This window comes from Cavia porcellus, unplaced genomic scaffold, assembly GCF_034190915.1.
Source record: "Cavia porcellus strain 051 isolate PalLab524CR breed Dunkin Hartley unplaced genomic scaffold, mCavPor4.1 scaffold_10, whole genome shotgun sequence".
NCBI lineage: Eukaryota > Metazoa > Chordata > Mammalia > Rodentia > Caviidae > Cavia > Cavia porcellus.
Genome location: NW_026947493.1, coordinates 85494609 through 85508613, shown reverse-complemented (window position 1 = coordinate 85508613; position 14005 = coordinate 85494609).

The window sequence follows — 14005 nt, the reverse complement described above, 5'->3', positions numbered from 1 at the left end:
ATTCCCGACAGGTGGAGACGGTAGGCCGGAAAGGGCAGGCTTGTGGTACACGGGGCCCAGAGGGGCCGAGGAGATACTTCGATCCGAGCTCCAGATTTCAGAGACCAATAAAAAAAGAGAAAACCCAGAACGCGTAAGTGACACAGAGTCCCACGGCCTGGAAGCGGTAAAACAGACCCTGAATCTGGGTCTGTCAGGCCTGTATCAGAGCTAGTGCTTCCCTGCCTTGGTAAACTTCATACGGGACAGGGGTTCGGGAACACCGCGGGCTGGGAAGGGTGCTGCTCCGCCGCAAGCTCCCCACCAGCTGCGTGCAGGTTTCATTGGCACCAGCTGCCTGCCAGGTGCCCCACTGCTGTCCTGATCAGAGCAGAACAGACCTCGGCCTCAGGAGCTAACAGAGCAGGGAGGTGCGAGCACACAGGCAGGAAGCCTGGGCTCAGTGTCAGGTGGGTGGTAGAGAGTGCCCTGGAACACGGCCCTGGGAGAGCTTTGCTGCACAGGAGGCTTCTCCACAGGCAAAACCACAGGACCAGGTGTTCCGAGGAGAGGGCAGTGGTCCTTGTAAAGGCCCAAAAGGAACAGAGTGCAAGGCAAAGAGCGTGCTGTGCAGGGACCCAAGATTTCAGAAAGGAGAGCTGCCCCCCCAGCCCTCGGCCACGCCCACGTGTCCCTGAACCTGCAAGTGTCTTCGCTGCCTGCCTGCCTTCAGTCTCAAAGCTGGGGTCCTCAGCACTGGGGTTTCTCCTGGCTAGGGCTGCGCTTGCTGGTTGATCGTCTCCTTTTCCACAGAGCCTCAAGATCGAAGAAGGCAAGGCAAGGTGTTGGATCTCTGCTGGGTCTAAAAGGCTCCGGGGTGGCCTTGCCCTAGAACACCCAGGTGATGACACAGGCGTATTATGGTAGGTTGACAAATGATCCCTAAATATCCAAGTCTAATCTTCAGAACCTGCAAATGTTCCCTGTTAGGCAAAAGGGCTCTTTGTAGGTGTGATTCAAGAAATGACCATGAAATGGGGGATGATCTTAATTATGCAGGCGGCCCTAAGTGCACTCCCAAGTAGCCCGTATGTGAGAAAAAGTAGGGGGAGACTTGGCTGCAGATGGAAGAGGAGACCGTCACTTGGGCACAAGGCTAGAGTCTGGAAAGAGGTAGCCACAAGCGGCGGAATGCCAGTAGCCACAGGAAGCTGGAAGAGGAGAGGATAGGTTCCCCCTGGACACTCCAGAGGCAGCAGGGTCTGGCCAGCACCTTGGCTCCAGCACAGTGACCCCTGGCCCAGACTTCCAACCTCGAGACCACATCTCTGTCGATTAAAGCTAACAGCGTGGTGGTGATGCGCACAGCACCCACCAGGAACTAACTCAGCGCTGGTAATGCATCTCCTCCCCCAGAGGGGACTTTCAGGATTTTCTCTAGCATTAATTCCTTTTGTTCTAAAAATGGAATCACAGATTAAAACATATGAACCGCTCTTTAAGCTTAATGAAGATTACTAAATCAATTTCAAAAAACAATATTCATAAACAGCCATCAGGGGTGTAAGTGAGGGTCTGTTCTCCACACCCCAGCACTACCCATTTCTATTAGCTTCAAAGTGTGCTGCTTTGATAGGCAGAAATGGTTCTTCAACTTGCACTTCTTTGGTCGCTAATAAAGACAAATATTTTGCAGTGTTTTTTTTATCAGTTTTGTTTCTTTTTTATATGTGCGGTTTATTTTTAGAGAGATTTGTGTGCATTTTTCCTAAAGATACTACACTTTTGTTTCTTAAACTTACCAAAAATACTTTATCTTACTCTATTGTTTGCCAGTCTACTTAGGTTGGCTTCAGATTTCTGTTTTTTCTTAAAAGGAAGTGCAAAACTTTTGTCTCCAAAGCGTTGATCTTTTCCTAGATGCTTGTTTCTTATATTTCTAAACTTAAGAATTTTCCTCTCCATCCCCTCCTGGAAGAAAGCCATAAGAAGTAAATTCTATTTTTTCTTAGATCATCTTCCATACCCTTTATATTGCACTCTTTCTGCCTGAAACATACTGTTGCTATAGCACAGGTTGAGGAATGATGTGGGTTGATAATCAGTTTTCTCCCCTGCTTCATCATCTATGAGGTGCTGAGTTCTCACGTATTATGGCATCTGTTTCCGGTCTGTATATTACGTTTCTCTGATCTGATTCTCTTCTGTTATATTAATATCTAGTATCATGAGTCTTCAGTACTGATCTTTACAGTTTATTTAAAGCATAGTTCATATATTCATTTCCAGAATATAACTTATTTTTAAAGTGTTTGCTTTTCTAATCTTCCACAATTTTGCAAAAGTTGGCTTAAAAGAGTTTATATTCTTTTAATACAGACTTATCTACAATTCTCAATGTGACAGACCCAAGATGAGTGCTTATAAATAGTAGCTTTTAATAATATTGTTATGAGTAACTTTTAAAACTACATTTTTAGTCTTTTATTTCTGTGCTACGTAGAATAATTTTTCACTTTGTCAATGAAGAAAGAACAAATGGTAAGAAAATTACCCACCCTTCTTTTAGTGGGTAAAATTATTCTAGCAACCACTCTACATATGTAGGAGCACACGTACTTGCTTTAGCACCTATTTTAATAGGATTTTAAATACCCGAGTGAGGGAATTGCGCTTCTCGTTAGGCCACTGTTTGGTTTGGTTTGGTTTTGCACAGAACTCCCCTTCCCATCGTCAGGCCTGCGAGCTGTACTTCCTTGCACACCCTAAACCACACGTCTGCTTCACTCAGTCCGGATGGGTGGTGAGCTCCGCGGCTCTGGTCCTCACCACGCACTTCTGCACATCAGTGAGCACCTTGCTGCGTCTCCTGAGATAGAATCACCGTTCCTGCTGTGAGAACTAGCTGACCCCACGCCTCCCTTGCACAGTTTGCACGCGTGGACAAAGCCAGTTGGGGGGCTCACGCCCCCTGTGGTTAAATGTTACTGCCCACACTGACTCGTGTCTTCAAGGGACTCGGGCTGGGGATACACAAATACATGAGACCTTGACCCCCATTAAAAATCTCACAAAGCGAGGAAAGCAGACATGTAAACAGCCAGGGAGAAGCCTTCAGACGAGTTAGCAGTGCCCTCTCTCTGCACGGTGCTGAGGCTGCGGAAACCACAGGGCCCCTCCGTCCACCTTCTCCATCTGTCTTGTTCAGACAACCGACACCTCTCAGGTGTCTACGGTCAGCAAAATCCTGACCGCACACGACAGAGACACCCACAGGGAAGACAAGCTGCGCCCTCCTGAGTAAGCAGGAGTTTTTAGCATGGAAAAAGGAAGGAAGGCATCTCGGAAACCGGAACAGGAGTACATGGGAGGAAACGGGAGAGACGCAACTCAGCGAAGATACAGGATTCCACTTACAGGCAAATGTGGAAAAGCTAAGCGAAGATGCCGGCTGGGGAGCTAGACCTCACCTCGGGGAATAAAGCTCAGCAAGAGTGTAACCTCCTGCAGTGCACCTGGGCGCTGCGTGGCAACGAGCACATCAAGTTATTAAGTAACCAACCGTGTGGGGCGGCCTGGTCCTTTGTGGCTCAACCCAGCAACGACTGCACAAAATCATCTGATCAAAACCAAAGTCTCCACATACCAACCAATGGGTGGGTAAAGAAAATGTGGGGTTTGCACACGCAGTGAGTACTACTGTGCCGATAAGAAGAGTAAACTTGGGTCATTTGTAGGAAAATGGATGCACTTTGAGATGGTAAGTGAAATAAATCAGACACTCAAGTTTAAGTCTAATGTGATTGTCTTCTATGAGGTACCCAAAGTATAAATAGATTAAAGAGAAAAATAAAAGATAGATAATAGAAAACAGGGCAGTAGAACTTTTACAAAAGAGAAGGGGACCAAGAAATGGAAGGGGGAAAGCCTAATTAGGATGTTTTATAAACACCTATAGAAACTACTCAGGGGTATGATCATTATTACTGCAAATGTGGACTGACAAAAATTAAATAAATAAAATAGTGCTCACAGGTGCATAGAAGGCTAATCTGTGGGCCAACACAGGGCAGCAGTGCCAGCTGGGAGACAGCTATCACACAGCAAGAAAGGACATGGATTCAAAAGAAGGAACCGGCCATCACAGATTGCTTTACAGAGTGACGTACAACTCGGAAAGGGGAGAGAGCTGTGCGGACAGAAGGTAAGGATCCAGGGCCACTCTGTAGGCTCCCTGATAACCACGTGTGACGTGTCCCCTGTACTGTGCTGCTTCTCCTCATTTAGGGCCATCCTTCCACCCATGACAAACGTTTACTGCCAGTAGCGTGCCACATGTCCCGGTGGCAGCTGAGCACACCTCACACCCACTGTGCTTCTTGGCTGTGTCCGGGGGCCGCACTGAGGCACTGACCCACACCGCCCAAGTCTGCAGGCGTGCACGGCACGGTGCTTGCCCAGGATTGCCCGGCCATGCGTCTCCTAGAATGCACCTTGTGGTTAAGGGACATGTGACTGTACTTGGTTTGTTACCCTCAGCAACTTTATAAGCCAGCTTACGAAGTCATCCATAAAATTCGAATTTGTTGCAAAGATTGTGACCTCAGCAGGATTCCTGAAGCCCACCGTGACGTCAGGCCCTGGAACTACACCAGCGATGGCAAAGCACATTTCCAGGCCCCCCCAGGCAGCTCGCTTGGGATTTTGCAAAGCTACATAAATTCTAAATGACGACGCGCATGACATCGACCGGCCTGTTCCAATGCAGCTCCCCGGCCTTGTGTCCCCAGAAGCTATTTTTGTCCAGTCACCAACGGTCTTTGTGTTGCAAGTTCCGTGAGGACTTCCCTGTCCTCACCTTAGGTGGCCTCTCTTCACTTCCCACAGAGAAGAGCTCATGTCTCTCAGCACACTCTCCTGCCCAGCGTTGGCTTCGCTTCCTTCTGTCCCTGGCCACTTTACCCCAGTTGCTCTTGCTGGCTCCTTTCTCACTGCTTGCTCTGTCTTTCTCCAGGGCTGAGTCCCAGAGCCTGAACTCCATGTTTTCACTGAACCACCCCTGTGATTTCAAGTACTTTCTATTTATTTTGGCATCCAAGTTTGTGTCTAGACCAGTGTGTCTGTTTGCTTGACAGCCCCATTTGGATTTCACACATCCACCTCCCAAAGCTGGCTTTCCTGGTGTTCTCACGTGGGAGGGCACCAAGTTAGACAAGGCAGAAAGGACGCACCAGCCTAATCTTTGCCTTCCCGACCCCCATGATCATCCTGTGTTCAGCCCCCCGATGCCTTCGCTGCTGTATACCCGCATTACTGCTGCCCAGGTGAGAGCCACCATCATTTCCTGTCTCACCTACCCCATCCAGGTGGTCCTCCATGTCCACAGTGTCCCTCTTCCTCCAGCAGACTTCCCACCCTGTGCAGACACATGCAGTAAAAATGTTCCTCCTGCCTGCAAGACAGCCAGAGGCCTCCTCCACACCCCAGCCATGCCCCACAGCCCGGCTTTGGACTTTCAGCCCCCAAAACACTAAGAAATAGATGTCTCTTATTCGGGCAGCTAAGTAGAAAGAGAGGCAGAGATTTGTGTGCCTCCTTGTGTTAAAGAAGAAAGCCCTGTACTTCCCCTGGCATTGTGAATATAACCAACTCTGAGGACCCGTGAATCTTTTTTTAAGTTTTTTTTTTATTTTTTTATTTTAAAGGGGGTAAAATTAAACACACACACAAAAGAACAAAATAGGACATAAGAAAGCAATGTAAGAAATATAAATTTCAAAGCTAGACCACCTGAGATCTTCACTGTCTATCATATTGTCTCTTGTTTTCCTCCAAATAGCTGTCCATGTCTTCACATACAGAGAATTCATACAAAACAACATAGTACAAAACTGATCCAAACAGAATGAGGAAGGCGATTTAGGTCTTCAGAACCAGACAATAGGGAAGTCACTAATGGCTGTCATAGAGTCTCTCGTTCTCTTCAAAACAGCTGTCCATACTTTCCTGTATATTGAAATTCAACAAAACAAAACAGCTGGGGAGGGTTGTTGGTTTCCCAGCGCTCCAGGTCCCAGCAGGTGAGGGGCCCAGTAAAGCGGCCCGCCCGCGAATCTCACTCAGCCTTTGCTGTCTGCGCAGCCCGCTCTTGCACCTGGTGCCCTGCTGGTCCCCATTCCTTCTTCCTCCCGGGACTGCTCACTACTTCCTTCTCTGCCAGGCTGCTTCCTGTCTTCTGTTTGGATAAGAATTCTTGCTTCCTGGTAAGAACTTTGAGGAAAAGAAGCCTCCCGCTTATACACCCCTCGCTCTGCCTCACAAAACCATCTTTACTTACTGGAGGGCCTGGTAGCACTGCACAGAGCTGTGCTGTTCATGTTTCTGTTTACTTATTTATTCTCCATCTCCTCCATGAGAAGTTAACTCCACAAGGACAGCAGCCACGGCCAACTGCCCAGTGCCAAATTTCCAGAGCCAAGCTCAGGGCCTGGCACATGGAGGTGCTTGAGGAGAAAATCCCCTGATGAAGGGAGAGGGAGGAGGAGGAGACAGAAAAGAGGAGAAGGAAAAGGAAGCGAAAGGAGAGAGGAGAGGAAGAAGCAGCAGAGCAAGATAGAGAGGAAAGAGAGATAGGTCGGAGGTAACCAGAGACTGAGGGCTGGTTTTCCGGAAAGCTCCAGAACATTCTAGAAGGAGAGCCCGTCAGCTGTTGTTGTTCTTCAGAGATCTGCAGGCATTTGGGATTCACCTTGTGATACCAACACGCATACAGCAGAGAGAACTCGAGCTGGTAATTAAGGCTGGCAATCAGGGTTTCTTGGCTCTTGTGAATTTAATAACCCTTAATTTGCAATGCTTGTGCCAGGAAGACTGCATCTTTGAAAAAAATCAAAAACATGAAAATATAATTGATAAACAAGCATCCTATGTTTGATTAAATATCAGGGGCTGAACGAAAACCTGAAGAAAAACACAAATAAATAATAATACAGTAAGGAAATAAAACAATAAGGACAACAGAGGCTAGCACGGGGCCGAGGATGATTGGAGGCTCTGGAGACTTCTCCCCCGGCTCTCACACCCACTCGCTGCTGGTGCCTTGCTTCGAAGGTGATCTCATCTTTCTCCTGGGCCTCAGCATCTTGCCCTCCCCACAGGCTCCTTATCATAAAACTGAATAAACTCAGCTTCCTGTGCAGACTACAGCTGGAATGGCCTCACCTGCCAGCTACCCTGGAGGCTTGAGACCAGAGGACCTCAGGCCAGGCTGAGCAACTTAGTAAGACTCCGTCTCAAAGCAAAATAAACCGGGCCAGGGACGTAGCACAGTGGGAAATTCCTCACTCAGCAAGTGTGAGGCCAAGAACCCAATCCTAGCACAGAGGAGAAACAACGCCATTGAGCTACCAGAGCTGTGGGTTCCACGTCCTAGATTTGACAAAAATCTGATTGAAAATATCTATAAAAATGTTATTTTTTTTCTTGTCATTACACCCTGAATAATACAACATAACTAATTACATGTAAGTCACACTCTACTAGGTCTTTTATTTGGGAGAAAGGGCCAGACAAATGAGGAGGCACTTCATAGAAGAAAAAGTACAAATGACCAATAAATACATCAGGAGATGCTCAGCATCGCTGGCCATTGGAGAATTGCAGATTAAAACACACTGAGACCCCAGCTCATCCCAGAAGTCATGGTTGTCATCAAGAAATCAAATAATAGCAAAGGCTGGGAGGCTTTGAGGGGAAGGGACCCCATCTACACTATTCGACAGGAACGTAAACTAGGACAAAGACTACGGTAATCAGTGTGGAGATTTCTCCAAAGCCTAAAACTAGAATTTCCATTTGACCCAGGCATTCCCCTTCTGTGTATCTTCCCAAAACCGAGACACTGAATTACAGCAATCAATGCCTACCCATATTTATAACAGCACAATTCATAATAGCTAAATCTTGGAATCCACCTATTATATGCCCATTAATAGATGAATGGGAAAGAAAATGTGGTATTTGTACACTGTGGAGTACTACTCTGCCAAAAGAAGGGTGGATCTGAGTCATTTCTAGGAAAAAAGATGCAGCTTGAGACCATAACATTAAGTGACATCAGTTGGACACACAAGCTGCAGTATTGCATAGTTTTTCTTATATGAGAAACCCAAATTAAAATTAAAGAGCAAAGTAAAGATAGATCATAAGAAACAGGAAGACCAGGTGATAGAATCACACAGGAGCCATCCTCAGACCCTCATCCTTACTGGTTGGCTGAGATCAGAGCTAAGGCATGGCGCTAGGCACATAGGGTGCGGTTGCTATTAACACTGCCATTGCTGTCCTAGACTTACTTGGCCCCAGAAGGTTCATCAGCCACTTTTTTAGCCCTTGAGCTTTTATTTTAACAGTTCACCACCAGAGGAAGCTATGTGCACTCTTCAAACTCAACTCCACTATATTGGTCAACTCCACCTAAATTTGGTCAGCTTTCCCACTGCTACATGCAATGTGCAACACCCACAGGTAAATAGGGCAGGTAGAATTTAGCTCCTGTTTAAGGACAGGCAGTCCCTGGTCGCCTGGCTCCGAGGCAGAGACAACATGGCTGTGATGTCAAGGCTATGATGGAGTAAAATGCTCAGTTCAGGGGGGTTGGAAACAGAGTAGGGGGACAGTGCCAGAGGAAAAGGGCCAGGGACTACATCCAGTACCCAGGTCACACCACCATCATCAACCTACACACATCCAGCAATGTGCTCCACCAAACTCAGCTCAAACCTGGATCAAATCGACCCAGTCAAACACAGTGGTCACACCTTCCTTGAGAATTTTTACAAGACGTTGACAGTTATGACTGAATTTTTCCCCTAGAGAATTCCACTGTGACCCTTTCTCTGCACAGAGGGTTATCTAGTATGCTCACCTTTTCTCCACCATATTTAAATGAGAACACCATGGCTTTAAAATATGGTCCTTGCTCTGTGGTGACTCAGTTTTGCTCTGTGTTGAGAATAAGCTCCTGCCCCCTCTCTAGCTACACTCCTCAGTGTCCTTAAACTGGTTTTTCTTTCTCCATTCAACCTTTAACTCTTGAGATTTCAACCCTAGTCTTCTTTGCACTCTACGGAGTTGGTGTTATGGATTAAAACCTGGTGGTCAGTGTAACACCAGCTGAATTAAATCAGCATGGTGCTGAGCATAGATGTTCCACCTGAGGAAAGTTGCCAGCATAGAGACATAGAGAGAACGAGTGAGGCATTATGGGTTCTCCTAAGTGTTCCTGTTTGAGCCATTGGTGCTCCTGGAGGAGCTATCATGACTAGCTTCCCCAGTGTTAGTTCATTCACTGTCATCGGAGGAGCTCGGGACCTTGTCGGTGAGAGTGGCTGTGGTTCACTTTGGGGGAGCTCTGGGCCTTACATCGCTTCCTGGCTCTGGAAGGGAAGATGTGTGCTGTTTAATCTCCAGGAGAAGCTTATCATGCTGCCTTTCTGGCATGTACTCTACTGTTCTTATTGTCAGAGGACCTCCGTGTCGCTGAGGATGGCTGTGGTACTCTTTAGGCCAGCCCTGGTCCTTATTTTGAGCATGATTTCTCAGCTCCGGAGCAGAACCCTCAAACCACCAGCACAGCTCCTTCACCCCACTGGCCTAGACTTTCTGGCTTCCACCGCTGACCTTTGGGCCTTCCCAGCACGGATCCACAAAAGAGACTGGCGTGAGTCCGTATCATGGGCTCTAGAACTCCAGTTGGACTGGTGGGAGGCATTGTCATGGGCTCTGGGTTTTCATCTGGACTCAGGCAGGACATTGCTGTAGGATCCAGGCCCTTGGCTGAAGATTCTGAGTCTTTAGTGTTGTGGAAAGAGTTCCTGCACTTCCTGTGTTTAACTCTGGGTGATCATTATATAGTAATATTATAAATTCTGTATCCTGATTGTAATTGTTCTCCTCACAACCCCTGACTACAACAGTCGAGGTACAATGTCTCATCAGAGGTGAAATATTAACTCCTCCAACTGCTAAATATAGAGAATGGATCCAGTCTAACAGTTTTCTTACTAACACACTGGTGCAAAAGTAGCTATGCTTTGCTTCCTATAAATGCAGGCTTAAAAATGACACGTGAAACATATTTTATTAGTGCCTATAGTAAAATAAAGAAGCACATTTGCAGGATAAATTTCCTACTAAAAATTGATGTTTTATCATAAGGAAATAAAAATCCTTTAAAATATTGTTGTACACCAACAACATGCACACATATTTTAAAGGTTAGAAGATAGCAACAGAAGGCACTTTGTTCACTTTTGTCATGTTTGTATTTTGAATTTCAAATCATTGATTCCATGTAGAAACTGAAGAAATCAGCAATTCTGAAATTCACTCTGTGGCTTACAGTCACTCAATAATACTCAATGCAAACTAAACAATGCCGACTCCTTCCGATGGGTAACTACAAGACTGCTCAACTAGACCAAAAATTCGTTTGTCTATTTTTAAGAAATAATACTCATTAGAGTTTTAAAATTGAAATCTGACCTCTAGACACAGTATAAATTTCTTTATTATCATTACTTTGTCTCAGATTTTGTTATTGTCCCAAATGACACACATACAAATAAGGACAGAGTTTCCGTCAGGTAAAAGCAGGGCTACTGCGGATGGCAGCACACTACCCAGGCAGTCAGGACTCAGACCAAGTGCTCTCTTAGTAATGAGGCTTCCATTGCTCGCCTGTATTGTTGGTAGTAAACATTTATGCCCAGTCCTAAAACAAAGAGAGCCAGGAGAAATCTGAGGTTCGGAAATGGACTTTTATGGTTCTTAAATTGTGGGGTTGCAAATTCATGACGTTAATAATGCCCTGACGACTTGTATCTCAAAAATGTTGAAAACAGTCACCAGAGCCATTTGGCCTCTACACATAGAGAAAAGGGAGTAAGAAGAAGAAGACCTAAAAGGTTACACTTAGTGGGTTGGTTAAAAAGCATCTTCAGGATTGCTCGTGACATTTGTTCCCGAAGAGCAATCCCGCTCCAGCCCCGCGTGCTTGGCTGGGCTGCCTCCCACTGCTGTTCTCAGCGGCCCACAGCTGCCCTTCATGGTGCCCAGGGCTTATTTAGTGTTCTTAATGTCTCTCCTCTGCCTCTCTTGCCCTCGCCTCATTTAAGTTTTAGACACAGGAAATGTGCAGAGTTCTTTTTCTAGTTCTAACATCTTTCAAGAACCAGTAAGAACTTCACTTGTAAAAAAATAATTTTCATACTACTGTAACTTTAGTCAGGAAATTTGGAATCAGAAGACAGGTGAAATTCAGTTTTGTGCTCACCCGCTTTGCAAAGATAAGAAAGTACTGATCTTTCCGAATTTCAGTTTCTTTGTCTATAAAGTAGGATCCTCTACTTATGCAACCTCCATGAGGCGCTGGCTGTATGATTCAGACTCATGCCCAGCCTCTCTGTGTCTCCACCCCCCTTTTCCAAAATAACATACAATGGTACCTATTTTTGTAAGGTTATTTAAGGATCAAATGAGATAGTGCTTGTCAAATGGGTAAAACAAGTACAAATTAAATGTCCCCAAAATGTCATCTCTTGTTGTTACTGAAAGGATAAAATCAGCCCGTGTATGTAACAGAGTCCAGCAAATTTGGGCTCAAGATGTGCTCTGGGATTTATTGGCTGCAGCATCTTACTTAAGTTATTGTACCTATCTGAGCCTCAGGAACTTCAACTGTGAAGTCCATAGGACGAATACTGAGCACGCTCAAGGCCGATCAGCACACGCAAAGAGCAGAGAGCTCTCCGACACAGGTGGCTCTCGTAAGCAGCACGCCAAAGTAACTTGGTAAAAATCACCACTCACAGAATATTTGTAAGAGAGTGGTAAGAAAGCTCTTATCTCAGGCCTTCCCGGGAAACGTTATAAGCAATTGTATGCTAGGGAGAGAGGAAAAATAATAATAAAAACAACAGAATAGAATGAGTATAGGACTACAAAAAGATAAAATTCACAAAATGAAGAACTTACTGGATTCACAGCTCCAATCTTCTGCTTGGTAGGTTTGACAAATGGCAGCTATGTAATACAAAATACACAGGTTTGCTTCCGAGAAAACCAGACTTAGTGATTGGCTTGAGCATGATCATGATTCATTCCCCAGAGCTAAAAAAGGATAGTATCTATGTGGGGTTATGTACATGCATGCTGGGCATGAGGCATTAGAGGTAACACACATGTGCAGCATAACCCCCAAACCCCAGGATGTCACTTTGCGTTGGCCTTGTTTGGCACGCTGGGTAGGATGGAGATTCTGTGCCGAGCCCATACGCTGTACCAACGTTGGTGGAAAGAAGTGTCACTCCGAAGTGACTCTGATGAGTCCTGCAGTGGTGTTCCTGGGAGCAGCAAGAGACCGCTCACAGTCGGTACCACTGTTGCTATTATCAGAACCAAATGCCCCATACTCACATCACATGGCAATTGGGTAATGCTATTTTTCATAATTTGAAAACAGGAAGTAAGGGAAACACAGCTTCATATTGAATGAACATAAGCATAGAGGATGCCTGTGTTATAATACATGTGCAATATTTCATATTTAGTATTTTTGTGTGGTACAAGGGGACATGAAGCCAAGTGTTTGTAACTATTGAGTAAATTCCTCCCTCCATATCTGGGGGACCAGGTTCTGGGACTCCACAGCTACCAAATTCTACTCAGGCTGAAATCTCCAGTATAACTTAATACATCTTCACATCATCTATACACTACTTATAATACCCAAGACATTATAAATGTGACATAAATTATTTGAAATGGTTCAGGGATTAACAGAATGGTCTGTACATCTTAAGCAAAGACACAAGTTTTAAAAAATATGTTCAATGTACATCTAGCTGGATTTATGGACGTAGAACTCACGTGTTTGGAGGACTGATTGAATATTATCCTACATGGATAAAGTGTAACAGTCTTAGCTATCATGTCCTAACTTGCTCTCACAACTGACAATGGTGCTATGCCTGCCTTGTTACTTTGGTTGCTGATTGTAGAGTCAATGCCATTTTTACATAGCAGGAAAATAAAACTCTTTTGTCTTAGTGATTTTTCTTGTTGCTGGAACAAAATACTGGATACCTAAAATTAAAGGAGAAGTGATTTATTTAGGTCACGATTTATAGAGGTCTCAGTTCACGGTTTGCTGGCTTGAAGGCAGAGCATCATGCAGAGGGCACTGGCAGAGGAAAAATAGTCCATGGCACGGCAGGCAGGAGGCAGCAAGCAGCGAGCCTCCCTTTCCCTTTTGTTGCATCCGGAATATAAGCATTTTGGGTGGTGCCACCCTCACCCAGAATGGGGCTACTATCTTCAATAAATCCATTCACCCACACCCAGAACTATGCTAATTCCAATCAGTGGACTAATTTAGTACCACACACACTTGATCCCAGACTCACACATCCTAGATACTACCAGCTCCAAAAAGTCCCACCTATGCGTGCATAAGGCTTTGGGGGACATCTAGATACACACGTAACATTAAGGAAGCAGAGACTCACTCCAGCGTGAAGTCAGGCTGGCCAGCGGGTAGGAGGCTTTGTTCCCCATTGCAGCTTCTGTACCATTCTTCCTCTCTCTTCCATTCCATTTCCTCCTAACTCAAATGCCTGTTGGGGTCTGTAGCTAGACCCCCAGGCCCCCAGACAGGTGTCTGGTGAAGGCTCAAAGCAATGAGACATGTGACATGGTCTTTAGGGCTGCAGGAGGAGGAAAATCCTCAGCAGAGCTCGTAACTCTGCTAACCTGCAGCTGACTGATGCTGGGCAGCCCGTATTTAATCAGAACAAGTAAGGAGTTGAGTGGACAATGGAGAAAACCTGAGCAGGATCTTGGGAGGGGCTCGAGGACCCCTTACAGCCACAGACAATGCTAATTAAGAAAATTATCCCCAGAAACTCTCCAGGTGGCCTCAGCTGTGACCTATCTTGCCCTCAGAGGTGTCTCCACATTCTCAATT